Raw genomic sequence first — 13064 nt, 5'->3', positions numbered from 1 at the left:
GATCACACAGTTCGCAGAAACCAAAGAGAAATAAGGCGAAGCTTAAGTTACACAGAGAACGAGCAAGAGGACAATATTCAAACCACAACTGAAGAGATGGCTGAAAACCAAGAAAATTCGCTATCTCTTACAATTGTTGTTAATCAAAATCCTACTCCGCGCACTATGTATGATTATGCTAAACCTAATTTAACAGGAACTGAGTCAAGTGTAGTTAGACCTGCTGTTACTGCAAATAATTTTGAACTGAAACCTAACACAATTCAAATGATACAACAGTTTGTTCAGTTTGATGGTTTGCAGGACGAGGATCCCAACGCTCACTTGGCAAATTTCTTAGAATTTTGCGATACCTTCAAAATTAATGGCGTTTCTGATGATGCCATTCGCCTTCGGTTTTTTCCCTTTTCATTAAGAAATAAGGCTAAACAATGGTTGAACTCATTACCACGAGGGTCAATCACTACTTGGGAACAAATGACTGAAAAATTTTTATTAAAATATTTTCCAGTGGCAAAAATAGCCAAATTACGTAATGATATCTCTTCTTTTGTGTAGATGGATTTAGAAACACTCTACGATGCATGGGAGAGATACAAGGACCTTTTGAGAAGGTGCCCTCACCATGGGTTACCACTTTGGCTACAGGTTCAAACATCCCATAATGGCCTGAATCCTTCGACTCAGTAGATGATTGATGCAGCCACTGGAGGAACTATCAATAATAAGACACCTGAGGCAGCTTACAAATTTATTGAGGAGATGTCACTGAATAACTATCAGTGGCAAGTTATGAGAACAAAGCTGACGAAAGCAGCTAGTGTTTTCAACCTCGACGCTGTTACTATGCTATCTAACCAAGTAGAACTCTTAAATAAAAAGATTGACGGTTTGTGCAGTTTTACTCAGGTACATCCATTGATGAGGTGCGATTCAAATGGAGGAAGAGCATGCACAGAATATCAGCCCTTAAACCCCCTTAAACCCTAGCATCGAGGAGGAACAAGTCCGATATATGGGTAACAATAACTGTAGATCCCAAAATAACCTATATAGTAACACTTATAATGAAGGTTGGAGGAACCATCCCAATTTCTCGTGGGGCGGTCAAGGGAATCAAAGGCCACAATAGCCTCCGGGTTTTCAACAGCCACCTTACCAGCAAGAAAAGAAGCCAAACCTTAAGGAGATGCTAACCAAATTCATCTCGGTGTCAGAAACTCATTTTTAGAATACTGAGACAACACTCAAAAAATCAACAAGCATTGATCCAAGGGCTCGAAACTCAAATTGGACAGCTTGCCAAGTTGATTTCTAAACGACCACAAGGTAGCTTGCCAAGCAACACAGAATCTAACCGAAGGGAGCAACTCAACGCGATTACTAGTCAAGATGAGGAAGGGTTTGTAACACCCTGAATTTGGGCCTAGAAGTTTTGGGCCTTGAGCATTGGAGCGGTTGAAGGCAGCTTATAATATTTTGTTGTGCGTGTAAATTTCGCTAATGAAGGCTTGTTTTAGTGGTTAAGTGAAGTGTTGGAGAAGTCCTGGGTTTAAACCTGGACTCTAGCAAAAAATTTGGTTTAAGGTGAATCAAACCCTGGGTGTAGTAGGTAGGCCTTAAGAATATTGTTGGAGAAATTGTGACACAAAAAGCCTTGTGGTCTAGTGGCAAAGTAGCGCCACATAAGAGGCAGGAAGGTTGCATTATAGAGGTGGCAAGGAGGTCCAAGGTTCGAAACTCATGGCAAGCGAAGAGCATTTATTTTGCTAACAAGGGGTGGCAAGAGTTGGTGTTGAATTTAAACTCTGATAATGGAGGGATCCCACATCGGGAAGCTAATATAAGAGTGGATGTGAAGTTGGCTTTAAATAGAGAGAACCATGAGGAAAGTAATGTACCTTTCTTGGCTGATCCCTTTCGCTGTATGGCGTGCTCGTTTGGGTTGGGCGTCGGCTAAGAGTGCTCGGAGCGCGGATTAACTCTAGTCTCCTATCAGGTGTGTATTTCTCACTACTCTAGGCTGTAGGATGGCTACTTGAGACATGATGGTAGAAAGGGCCATGTAGGCCCAATGGGCCTCTGAGCCCAATTGGATAAGTTATTTGATTGTGTAGTAAATATTGGAATAGGCTAGGTGAATCTCATATCGTGGCTAGATTTGGGCTAAAAGGGTCACATGGCGTGTGGGCCCATTTGGGCCGAGAAGGGCTTTAGGCCCATTCGTATTGTTATCCTGTTTAGAATACTTTAGTTTACCAAATTCTTGAAATACCCTCAACTTGTAAAATTACCAAAGTACCCCGATTTATAAAATTACCCAAATATCCTCGATTTGTAAAATTACGAAATACCTCGGTTTGCAAAATTACTAAAATACCCTCGATTTGTAAAATTACTGAAATACTCCTGTAAGATAGAATTACCATTTTACCCTCGATTTACAGAATTATCGTTTTACCCTCGATTTATAGAATTACTATTTTTACCCTCGATTTATAGAATTCTGGTTTTACCTCGATTTATAGAATTACTATTTTACCCTCGATTTCTGAATTCTTAGTCTTACCTCGATTTATAGAATTACCATTTTACCTCAATGTAAAAATTCTTGACATACCCTTGGTTTACAAAATTACCAAAATACCTCGATCAATAAAATTACCAAAATACCATTGGTTTGTAAAATTACCAAAATACCCCTACTTTGTGTAAATCTTAGAAATACCCTTGTAGGTAGAAATACCAAATACCCACAGTAGGTAGAATTAGAAATACCCTTGTAGGTAGGATTCATGAAATACCACGTGAGGGTAGAATTACCAAAATACCCTTGTGGGGTAGAAATCTAGAAATACCCGTAGGTAGAATTACTAGAAATACCCTTGTAGGTAGAATTCTTGAAATACCCACGAGGGTGGAATAACTGAAATACCCTGTAGGGTAGAATTACCAAATACCCTTGTAGGGTAGAATTCTTGAAATACCCCGTAGGTAGAATTACCAAAATACCCTTGTAGGGTAGAAATACCGAAATACCCCTGTAGGGTAGAATTACCGAAATACCCTTGTAGGGTAGAATTACTGAAATACCCCTGAGGGTGGAATAACTGAAATACCCCTGTAGGGTAGAATTATCGAAATACCCCTGTAGGGTAGAATAACCGAAATACCCTTGTAGGGTAGAATTACCAAAATACCCCTATAGGGTAGAATGACCGAAATACCCTTGTAGGGTAGAAATACCGAAATACCCCTGTAGGGTAGAATTACCGAGATACCCTTGTGGGGTAAAATTACCATTTTGCCCCTAAGGTGTTAAATGACTATTTTGCCCTTGTGGCCAAGTGGTGACTTGGATTTGTGTGGTTGTGAATTTGATTGTGAATATATGTTGGTGATATGAATGACTTGACTGTGGATTGTTTGATTCAAATATGGGCGATATTACGATTTCGTATGTTGTATGCCATGACATTTATATCATTGCATGGGTTATGGGTTATCTTGATGGAGGAAATCTTGAAAGTGGCTTGTCCACGTCTTGGAGGCTTTGCCTCAACTTATCGATATCTGAGCGACAATCCGCAACTGTGGAGTGTAGGGCTAGGTGGGTTGAGCTATTCCCACATGGAGTGTAGAAATTTGATGCGGTGGAGTGTAGCGGTTGGTTATAAATTTGGGTTGGGATTGCATTCACATTCGATTTTAATTACATACACGATACCAATTCGGTTTTGATTACATTACGACATCGATTCGATTCTATCACCTAATTCGATCGATTACGATTCTAGTTCGATAATGTTTCTTATTACGTAATGGGTTAAAGCCCATCTGCATCTTGTCTGTTATAATGGGCTAAGGCCCAATTGGTCTGGCTCGTAAGTAAGGTGGGGCAGACGTTTAATTCTTTTATATGACCGATGTTCCTTTTTATAGTTGGGGATTTCACATGAGTTTTCGTAAACTCACCTCGCTTATTAACCTTCGGTAATTTCCACCTTAGACGGATCGGGGCTACGAGGGGCTCGGAGGAAGCCACACAGACTATTTACGTTATAGTTTTGATTATTGCTTTTAAATGTTTTTATGTGGGTTGTTGTAAAGCCGTTGTAATTTTCTGGATTTCAAATTTGGAATTTTATTTATTATTCTTATAATTGCTAGTATTAGAACATGGTTTTCCAAAGCAACTCATCGTTGTTCAAAACATCACGTAACCGCAATTGTTTTTAAATTAAGTATCCGCCTTTGCCGAGATTTTTTTTTACAAAGTTGTTAAGAATGATATTCAATTTGAGGTTTTCTAACAAGGTTTAAAAAGGGTACAAGTTTTAATTACTAAGAAGGGTTTTAATGGAAACATGGTTTAATAAAACACTTCAATGTGACACGCTTGATTCGAGCCAAACTTCGAGTCGGGTTTGGGGTGTTCTGAGGTTAATCACACCGAACCGTAACCAAGGCAAGAAACTGGGATAAGCAAAGGTAAAGGTGAGGTAGACCACAATGAGTAGAAACCAATAAGTACAGAATACAAACCTCGTGTGCCATACCCTAATGCGACAAGGAAAGACCACTCAGGTAAACAATTTTGTAAATTCCTTAAACTCTTAAAAAATTACATATTAACTTACAGTTTATTGAAGCTCTATCGCAGATGCCGAACGCAATGAAATTTTTAAAGGAGCTTTTAGCAAATAAACGGAAGTTGGACGAGGCTTCGTATATGAAGCTAAACACAGTTTGCTTAGCTATTCTACAGAATAAACTACCCAAAAAATTAAAATATCCAGGGAGTTTTACAATTCCTTGCTTAATTGGTAGTTTAGATATTAATAATGCATTAGCTGATTTAGGGGCTAGTATTAACGTCATGCCTTACAAAACGTTTAAATAACTAGGTCATGGGAAACCCAAACAGACTAGGATGAGCATTCAATTAGCAGATAAAACTATTAGATTTCCTAGGGGTATTATTGAAGATGTGCTAGTTAAAATCGATAAATTTATATTTCCCGTTGATTTCGTTGTTCTAGACATAGAGGAGGATAGCAACACTCCTTTGATTTTAGGAAGGCCCTTTTTAGCAACTGCTAGAACGATTATTGATGTTGGCACAAGTGAGCTCACACTTCGTGTGGGAGACGAAACAATCACCCTTCAAGCTCGTAATTTCGGCAACACATCGAGAATTGAAGGTGATTGTCTAAACCGTTCTACTAAAACTGACAATATGGTGCAATCTACTTTGCAGGAAATGAGTTTGAAGGAAGTACATGAGCCATTTTCAAACAATAGTAGAGGACCTATTCATGAAGAACGAAAGCTACAAATCGAGGAGCTAGATGAATGGCAGACACATAAACTGATAACACACGATAAACCAAAACTATGCCAGAACAAGCTCAATACCTTTCCAAATCAACTTAAGGTTGGAGATAAAGTTTTATTAGATGCCGCAGATCCTCATATTATCACTGCCAAACTGAATGAAGAAATTCCTCTTACGATACTTAGCATTTTCCCGAATTCGGCACTTTTAAGGTAAACAATACCCGCCTAAAACCTTATTTTGATGAGATTCATAGCAGGGATGAGGAGTATAAACTCCTCGAACCACCATGACCATTCAACGGAGAGGAAAGTCTAGCTTAGACTTTAAATAAGTGCTTCTCGAGAGGCAACCCGAGCACTAACAATATTACTTTCTTTAAATTTTAGTTTTTAAAATCTAACATACTAACCAAATCATTGAGCACAGGCTATTCAGAACCACACGGCCAGGCACACGGGCGTACGACGTCCTACACGGGCGTGGGAGAAGCGAATAGCGATCGACACGGCCGTGCAACATGGCTGTGTACACCAATGCGCCTAATTTTGAAAAATACGAAACGTACGGGGTGAGTTTAGAGCACACGGCCGTGTGCCCCAATTTCTCTAAAAACACCTATTATTTATTTTATTTTTATCTCTATATTTTGAAATTATTCTTTTTATTTTATTTCTTTTTAATACTATTTCATCCTGAGTTTTTACAATTACTATTCTTCGACTATTTCATTATGTGTAATTATGCTTCAGTATACCTCTTAAAGAATTCCTGATTTGCTCACAGTTATAAAGAGCTCCAAAGCTCACTATTACTCAGGAACTTGAAACTCCACTGGGAAAGGTTCTCCACGACTGCCATGTCCTGCTTGACCACGACCATAGCTACCACCAGATATAATATTCTTTTGGCGTAGGACTTATGGACTAATGAACCTCTACCATCGTCGGAGTATCCTCCTCCACCCTCACGCCGATTATTCTCCAAAACTCCAGTTCAAGGAAATTCATTCATCACTCAGGAAGTTTTACTTCACTCTCTTTCTTATATTTATATTCTTTTCTACATATCAATCTTTGTACATTGAGGGCAACGTACATCTTAAGTGTGGAGGGGTATTCATTTCACTATCGGAAAAATCCCTAAATGATTGCCTTGTTCTCTTGAAATGTTCTCATATCATGTTTAGTATAAATTTTGATTGATTTATGACTTTTATTGATATATCTTGAATTAAAACATAGGCATTTATGCATTGAGGGTTTAAACTTTAAGACATTAGGGAATCAAGCATGATAAGTTGATTGTTGAAGAATTAAAAACTTTTAGGTTGTTTCCCCAAGTTTAGGTATTATCTTGAGTTAGAATTCACAAGTTTAAACATCAAAAAACCATAATTTTTGTGAGATCTTGAGCCTTTAGAGCATCTATTATTTCTTTCATGCTCACTTTCATTATGAGTGCATCAGTATTGAATTGTTATTCTAGAACTTGCTTGATTATGCATGTCAAGACCACACCATTTGATTTGATATGTCAAAATGAAGAAGGCACTTAAGTTTAACCCATTCACTCCATAAAAGCCTAACTTCACAATTAACCCTTAGTGAACCCCCTTGAGCCTAACAACCCATTCATTGATTTACCCTCGAAATTAACCCATAACTCATTATTGTTAAAATCCCCTAAATTAATTTGTTCCCTATTTTTGTTGAGATTTGAGTTAGAATAATTGCTTAGCTATGTTTTATTCTATTTTGTAATTTCACTTGTTCTTAAAAAAATGTATACAAATTAGTAGTAGTGATCTTCTGAGCTAAAGAAGTTAAATTCCATATTCTGAGAAAAAGCTCTGTTGTATACAATTAATGACTAGTCATTTTTCTAGTTAGGCAATTTTTTAAATTCAATCTCGATTCTAACCCTTTCTTTCAGTTTGTGACCACACCCTCTAACCAAAGCCACATTACAACCCTCTAAAGACCTTTTGATTGATGTTTTATCTCAATTTATAGTGGTGAAGATTTGATTTTCATGCAAGCCTATGGTATGACTCTTCATTATTGACTATTGAGTGCTTCATTTATTGTCCTTAAACACCTCGAGTGATTTGAGTGAATCTTTAGTGAGGATGTGAAACTCTGTGATATTTTGAATCAAAGGTAATTATTTAGATGAGGGGAGACACCTATGTTTTCATGATAAAATGCTCAACTTGGAATGTTTGAAACTTTGATGTTCTTTCAGTTGAATTTTCAATGTATGATTACCTATGAATTATTTTGAGATATTATCGATAGAAATTATAAGTTGAGAAGAATTTATTTTGATTATGAGTTGAGGATTTTGCTTGAGGACAAGCAAATGCTTAAGTGTGGCGGTATTTGATAAACCGTAATTTATACATATTTCTATCCCATGCTTAGCACATTTTATGGATGATTTTTCCTTAAAATTGGTGAATTCGATGCTCCTAATGCCTTAATTTCATGTTTTATACTTAGGTGAGCATAGTAGAGTGAAAGGAATGAGAAACATGCCAAAAATGGAAAAAAATAGGCCAATGTACAAAATCAACACGGCCTGAACCAAATTATGTGTTTTTGGACTAAATTGAGTGAAATTATGTTTGAATAAGTTTAATTTGAATATGTTTAGATCAAGAACCAAAGAAATCATATTTGGATCGGGGGAAAACCAAAGTTGTCGATTAGTCATCCCGTTCCAATTATCATTGTCCGAGGTAAGTTTATAAGCAAATAGATGTTATTTATTTGATTAAATACGAACTATATATGCTGAAATGAATAATGTGAAATTATATATGTGGAAGCTGAATATGTATACGCTTAAAAACTATGTGTACGAGTTCGATTCGATCAAGTTACAACGTCCAAAAGCCCCGTACGAACCTTAGGAATAGCTAGGATACATATGTTATGACTTAGGATTTCCGATATGTGTTCTCGTGTAAGACCACGTCTAGGACGTTGGCATTGATATGTGATTACGTGTAAGACCATGTTTGGGACATTGACATCGTATTTAATAAAAAAATTTGATTAATTTTGATAATTTTTGACATATTCACACAAAGGGCGAAAAATAGCTCGGCAGACACTACTAAAAGCACAAAACCGAGAAGCAATTTTGAAGCATCAAGGCTAATTTATTTTTCAGGCTAATATGGTCCAAATTATGTGTATTAATTTATAATATAATTAATTTTAATTTTAATTTTAATCCAATTTAATTTGGATTAAATAAATTATTGTTAATTAATTATTAAAAGGGGCACAGTTGAGCTGAATTGAGAAAATCGATGCAACTGAGCACTAGGTAACCCAAAACCATCCCACATGCTGACCCAATCAGCTTGTTTGGCTGATTATTTGGCTTGCAAAATGGCCCTTGAAGACTCCTTCAATTTGCGTTCAAACCCCTCCTCTATTCATGCCTTTTAAGATTTGCCCCTACCTAAAAATAGTATGTTTGAAATCTTCAAACATGCCAAATGTGTGGGCGGCCATGGGGTATTAACTTATAAATACCCTATTGGTTGCTCACTTCAAACACATCTCAAAACCATCCATTCTTCACTTCTCTCTCACTTTTCTCTCTTCATTGTTCTTCATTTCCTTCCCCATTACTTTTTTGATTTCACCTATTGAAAAAGAGTCCTTCAACCACCATTTGGTGCAGCAAGTGTTCATGGAAGCCTTAGTTCAACAAGAACAAGCGAAGGAGGAGTGGAGCAAACTAGTCAAGCCTCGGAGAAACACCGAAATTGATTCTTGTTCCTTACCCTTTTAATTCTATTGTTGTTGTTATAAACATGTATATGAACATTTGTGATGTTTATATGTATAATTTAATTATATGGCTTAAATTTAATTCGTATTAGATTGATTGCGTTTCATCTACTTGAGTTATTAAAATTGTGTTTGTGTTGTTATAGGCCTCAGTAAGATGTTTGATTAAGTAAAACCATGACTAAGTTATTCTTGCATTACAATTGTAAGGTAACTAATGAATTAATTATTTAAACGGATTGAAATTGTAATTAATTGACATGATACTTAATCAGTGCATGATTAATCATCTAAGGTAATTGAGGGTTAAATTAGCAATGGTATCTAACGATACATTACCATTGCATAACTTGCAAGATTATAGTGATTAAATTATTTCAAGGTAGAAATACATTGTTACCTTACGTAATCTTTTATGTGCTTATAAGATTGAATTAATTGTTTGAATTGGAATAGAGATGTGTCCAGGCCGTGTGGTTCAAAAATATTTTTTTAAATTAAATTAAATTATTTTAATTTAAAATTAACATGCAATAAAATTAAAAGAATTAACAAAATTTGAACACTCTGGTTGCTCCCAAGAAGTGCTTATTTAGAGTCTAAGCTCAACTTTACCTTGTATGCGAATGGTTATAGTGGTTCTTGGAGCCGAAGCTCCTTTTTCTCGTTATCAATTTTTACACCAAGATAAGGTTTGAGTCAAAGACTGTTTACGTTAAATGTGTCGAACTCAGAATGTGTTGCCTCGACTGTACTGTAAGGGAAAATGTTTAGTGCCTTAAATGGGTTCGATTCGTTTGACACAAGATCAGAAGGGGAAATTCATGGATATGATTTCTCTAGTAGTACTTTGTCCTCAACGTTAAATTGGTTCGTTCTCATCACACGCAAATCATGGCATCGCTTTGTGTCTTCATATTGTTCTCTTGGTTTCTCCTTACCATGCATTCGCCATTAATCTAGTTCATCGAGTTGTACCATTCAATTTTTATATGTTATTTTGTTTCTGCCAGCTTGACTGAAACATGACTCCAAGACCAGGTTTTCAGAAAGGATTCCTGCAAAGAATGTTGAGCCTGTAATAGCCCGGTTGAGAGCCTAGTCGAAACACTGGTTTCGAGACCACAAATTCGAGTCTGAAAATATTTTAATATTATTTTCCATGCTTAAAATATGTGAATTAATATTTGTGAAAATTTTGCATGAAAATTTTATCATTTGTGTGTTTAATTTGATAAAAGGACCTAATCGCATAAAATGTAAAAGTTACTTACCATATGTTAAGTGTGCCTATTTGTTATGTCTTTGTAAATGAGAGGTCCTTATGTTGAGAATAGACAATTTGAATAATGGATGGACATAAATGCCTATATTTAATGGAATTTTATATGTTATTAATTAAGGGAAAATTTGGTATTTGGTAATTAAAGTTATATTTAATAAAAAAAGGGGAAAATTTAGGTGATTAACATCCATGTTGGCCGAATATATCAAAAAAAAAAGAAAGAAAGAAAAATACAAGCTTTGTAACACCCCAAATTTGGGCCTTGAGTATGGGTCCGTAAGGAGGTTGCATATAAGTATTTAATTGTGCAAGGAAATGACATAATTAAATGTCTGCTTTGGTGGTTAATGGCCTTGAGAATTGTTGGAGAAATCTTGGGTTCAAATCTGGGCTTTAGCAAAAATTTTGGTTTTAAGTGAATAAAACCCTGGATGCATGGATGAAGGCCTTTTAAATTATTGTGTCAAATAAATGACACAAGGGAGCAGGTGGTCTAGTGGTTGTGGCATTATTAAGGATGCAAGGGAGCCTGGGTGTGACAGCCCTAAATTGACCCTAGTCGGAAAGTGGTTTCGGGACCACTAAACTGAGTCATAAAAAAATAATTAACCGTCATAGTTGATGCTCATTATATGTACATATGCATGTGTGAAAATTTCATGTTTGGATTTTGTTAATTGTAAGTGAATTTTATCAAATAGGACTTATGTGAGAAAATTTAGAAATGTGCTAGGCAAATGTAAAGTGGTCTATTAATGCATGTTGTGAAAATGATGGGTTTGCATGTCAATTTACCCAAAATTTAAGCATGGTGGCCGGCCATGCTATGAGTGGAAACATGTTGCAAACATGTTGGGTTAGTGGTTATGTTAGAAAGAATAAAATAATGAAAAAAGGAATATGATGAAAACAAAGGAAAAAAAGTGTCCATCCTTTCACATTTTTTTTCCTTGGCCAATGTTCTAAGAAGAAGGGGAAGAGCTTGAGAAAATCAGCTATGGTAGTTTGCTAGACTAAGGTATGTTTGATGTTGTCCATGAGATTCATGCATGTTTTAGTTGTTAGTTTGAGTTCTACCTAGCCCATGGTTTAAATCTTTGCTATGGGATGGAGATGATATTCACCATGGGTGTTGTCTTCTTGGTTGATGTTTGATGTTGTGGTGATGAGGCATGAAGATGAGTTAAGTTTCGCTAAGGTGGATTTGTGTTGATGTCATTTGCATGCTAAGTGTGAAGCTTTGTAATGATACATGTGTATGGTGCTTTTGATGTTGTGAATGGAAGTAGTGGAAAAGTAAAAGAAAATTTATGTAGAAATGTGGTATATGTGGATTTGTAGGATGTTACAAATATATGTGAAGCCATGCTAGATTAGGAAGAATTCGGTCAAGTGTTCATGAGATGAAATTTTGTGTTTAGGTGAATTAAAGATGATAGTATAGTTGATATCATATATATATGTATGCATATTCGGCCATCAAATTAAGAGCATAGGTGATGTTGAGTCTAAGCTTTGCACATTCTATATATATATATATATATATATATATATATATATGCATGTGTGATTGGATTATTGATAGTAGGGCGATATGGTTATTAGTCGAATAGCTCAAAAACATATGGTAGGAAGATAAGAATTAGTCATGTATCTCCTATGATATGAAATCATTAATATTTTGATATAAATATTTAGCAAGACAGTTAAACTAGTTAATTTGTTGATTAAGCTCAAGAAGTTAAAGGAGGAGAATCAAGCAAAGGCAAAAGAAAGAACATCGAGTAGCCGAGTTAGAACCGTTTTACCCAACACAAGGTAAGTTATTAAGCATATATTTTGTATTGATATAAATAATCATAATACCTATGTACTTATGCCGAATGGAATGATATATAAGCGCATGAAGTGACAAAATTTATCGAGTGTAAAAAAGAAGTGAGATGTATTGAGTTGCTGATTTTGGCACTAAGTGTGCGGGTATAAACGTTTACTATAATGAGATTGGCACTAAGTGTGCGAGTTTAATTGTATAGCACTAAGTGTGCGAGTTTGAATTGTATAGCACTAAGTGTGCGAGTTTGAATATTAAGCACTAAGTGTGCGGACTTACTATATATTTTTGAATAATCATTAACGTTAAGTGTGCGACTTTATCGAGTAGATCATAGACAGTGGAATGAGTAGATATTTTGAGTTCATAGGGAATAGATGTTATGTTTATATTTGGAATTGAGCTTGGTAAGTCTTGAACCTATGTGGTGATTATATTTTAAGTAGGAACATAATATTATTGTGGAGTAGATGAAATGCTATTATTAGTATAATCTAAATGAAAATAAAATGATGTGTGGAGATGCATCAAATATCATATCGAATATCATACGAGATGTCAATGGAGGCTTGGCTAGTTGAGAGCATGTAATCATAAATGTGCGTGAAATTATGGCATAGTCGGTATGGATGGAGTACCTAATCTTGCATTATTTGATTTCTTTTATGATATTTTATAAATGGACAGTAGTGTAATGCTTATGACTTATTGAGTTATATACTCATTTGGTGTGTTTATTTGTCACTTGTTTAGGTTCCTTTGATCCATTTTTCTGTGCTCGGGACCATCGTCGAA

General features: G+C 35.7%; 1 non-coding gene across 1 annotated transcript; it reads right to left on the bottom strand.

The window, feature by feature from the left end:
- Nucleotides 1-525: 525 nt before the first annotated feature.
- Nucleotides 526-632, bottom strand: LOC128293494 (small nucleolar RNA R71). Its single transcript, XR_008283675.1, has one exon. It is a non-coding gene; the product is annotated as a small nucleolar RNA R71 (small nucleolar RNA).
- Nucleotides 633-13064: the final 12432 nt, after the last annotated feature.

Source organism: Gossypium arboreum, chromosome 5, assembly GCF_025698485.1.
Source record: "Gossypium arboreum isolate Shixiya-1 chromosome 5, ASM2569848v2, whole genome shotgun sequence".
NCBI classification, from domain to species: domain Eukaryota; kingdom Viridiplantae; phylum Streptophyta; class Magnoliopsida; order Malvales; family Malvaceae; genus Gossypium; species Gossypium arboreum.
Note: the sequence above shows the minus strand (reverse complement) of the source record. Positions and strands in the feature narration are given on the sequence as shown.